Source organism: Tachyglossus aculeatus, chromosome 7 (genome assembly GCF_015852505.1).
Source record: "Tachyglossus aculeatus isolate mTacAcu1 chromosome 7, mTacAcu1.pri, whole genome shotgun sequence".
NCBI classification, from domain to species: domain Eukaryota; kingdom Metazoa; phylum Chordata; class Mammalia; order Monotremata; family Tachyglossidae; genus Tachyglossus; species Tachyglossus aculeatus.
This window is the reverse complement of record NC_052072.1, coordinates 63,121,525-63,124,024: the sequence shown is the minus strand read 5'-3', so window position 1 is coordinate 63,124,024 and position 2,500 is coordinate 63,121,525. Positions and strand designations below refer to the sequence as shown.

The following is a 2,500-nucleotide window of genomic DNA, read 5'->3' as shown; positions in this document are numbered from 1 at the left end:
GTTCCGCCGGTGGGCCGCCCCCCCCCCTCCCCTTCCCGCCACCCCCCGTGCCAGGTACCTAGCGCTTGTGTGTGCGTGTGGGTGGGGGGTTCCGTGCCCCCCCCCCTCCACCCGGCGGAGGTTTAAAGACTCGGGCGGTGGCCCGTTGGACCTCTCCCACCGTTCGCCCCGATGTCCGTTCTCCACCGCCCCACCTCGACCGTCTCCGTGCGTTTAGGGGGAGACGGATGGACGAGGGGCGGTGGACTCGAGGTGGGTGGGGTCGGCGGGCGACCGCGCCGGCGTGCGGCGCCGGGGGGAGAGAGAGGCCTGACTCCCCCCCCGGTCTTCCGTTCCCGTTCGTCGGTCGGTCCCGGGCGCGGGCGGGGAGCGCGCCGTGCGCGCCCCTCCCTCCCGCTGTCGACCCGCGTGGCCCCGGGCGCCTGGATGGGTTCGTTTGCAGATGCCTCGTTTCCCTTCTCCGTTGTGGTCCCGTTATGTTTCCGCTCCGTGCTCTCGTGGTAGCGGAGGCGGCGAGTGGAGCCGACCCGTTGCGGGGAGGGCGGGGGAGAGGAGAGCGTGGGTTGTCTGTGGTGGATGCGCGGCCACCACTCGGGACTTCTCTCTCTCTCTCTCTCTCTCTCTTTCCCTCTCCCGGCGGAGGCTTCATTCTCGCCTCCCTGTGCCGCGTGTGGGGTACCGTTTGGGGTGCCGTGCCTCTCTCGGGTGCCACCCCCTTGGTTTAAAGCTCCCGGTGGCCCGCAGCGTCCGGCCTTCGCCTCCCCGCTTTGTCCCCCACCCCCTTCCGTCGGGGGGTGGGGCCGCGCGAGGGTTCGGTCCCGACGGGACGGTGGCGGGGAAGAGACGGCGGCGGCGGTGGGGAGGGAGAGGAAGTCACGACTTCACCCCCACCCCGACGCTCCCCGCCCAAGCGGGAGAGAGGACTTTGCTCCCCCCCCGGGGGCCGGGTGAAGAAGGGGGGGTCGGGGGCCGGGGGTGTTCCGCACCCCACCCCCAACCCCTTCGAGGGCTCAGTCCTCGACTCTCGGACCGGAACGCCCCTGTGGTGTGGGGGGTGGTGCCCGTGCCGTCCCGGGGCCCCGTGTGGCCCGGTTCGGCGTTCTTCTCTCACCACCCCCACACGGACGCCACCACCCGCCCAATCCCGCCGGTCGGGGGCGGGGGGGTGGTGGTGGTAGGGAGGATGGAAGCCCCGTTCGTTCGTTCGTTCTTCCTCCCGTTGACTTCGATCAACCCGAACCACCCCCGTTTGTTGAACGTTGCTCCGTGGCCCGTGGCCACACACCTCTGGCACACCCACCGAAAGGTGGGCCGCCAAACCAAACCGTACGACTCTTAGCGGTGGATCACTCGGCTCGTGCGTCGATGAAGAACGCAGCTAGCTGCGAGAATTAATGTGAATTGCAGGACACATTGATCATCGACACTTCGAACGCACTTGCGGCCCCGGGTTCCTCCCGGGGCTACGCCTGTCTGAGCGTCGCTTGACGATCAATCGCCCCCCTCCCTCCTCCTCCTCCGTGGGGTGGGTGAGGAGCGGGGGCGCGGCTGGGGGTTCTCGCAGGGCTCGTCTAGCAGCAAGCCCTTCGTCCCCCTAAGTGCAGACCTCCTCGGGCCGAAAGCCGCAGGATGGCGGCGTGGGCGTAGGGGCTCGTTGGCGTGGCGGCGACGGCGTCTGGGGTGGCTCCTCCGGAGCCGGCGGTGGAAGGCTGGGGGGGGCCGAGCGCACCCCCCCCACGACCCCAGCTCCGCGAGAGTAGGGAGGGGAGTAGGGCGGAGGAGAAGGCCGGGGGCTGGGCAGGCCCCCGCGCGTTGCGGGCGTTTCTGGCGCCGCCCCCCACCTCCTCCCCCTTTCCCTCTCCTCTCCGATCCTCTCTAGCGCGCGCGCGCGTGCGCGCGGGGGGGGGGGCCCTCGGGTTCCCCAGTCGCTCCTCCGGCCGTCGTCCGGATCGTCCCCCCCCCCATTCGCCGTCTGTCGCTCGCCAGGCGCCCGTGCGCTCTCGTCTCGTCCACGCCCGTGCCTGCCCGCCACTGAGCCGCACCCCCCCCCCCCCCCCCAAGGCCCTCCCGACGTTCTGGTATGGGGGGGGGGAGGAGAAGAAGGAGAGAAGGGCTCGCGCGCCCTAAAAGCGGAGCCGAATCTCCGCGGTTGGGCCCCCCGGGGTTGCTAGGCGCTCACTTACCCCGCGCTCCGTCGTTCTCCCTCTGTCCGTCCCGTGTCTGGCCGTCGTCCTCTCTCTTTCCCCGTCCCACGCCAGCCCACCCCCCGCCCACCCACCCCGCCTCCTCGGAGGTGTGTGCGTGCGAGTGTGTGGGTGGGGGGTCGGCGTGTGGGGGAACTCGGGGTTTGGAGGGACGCGGTGACGATTCGAGGGCGGAGAGGAAGAGGAAGCGGCGGGGCCGGCGGTGGTGGGAGCCGGGGCAGCCCCCCAGTGGCCCTCCGCGTCTGGCCAGCGAGGGTTCTCTCGGGCGGACGTTGGTTTTAACCGGTGGTTGCGGT

General features: G+C 71.1%; 1 non-coding gene across 1 annotated transcript; it reads left to right on the top strand.

Moving 5' to 3' along the window:
• Positions 1-1,330: 1,330 nt before the first annotated feature.
• Positions 1,331-1,483, top strand: LOC119931271. The gene has a single exon (XR_005452120.1). It is a non-coding gene; the product is annotated as a 5.8S ribosomal RNA (ribosomal RNA).
• Positions 1,484-2,500: the final 1,017 nt, after the last annotated feature.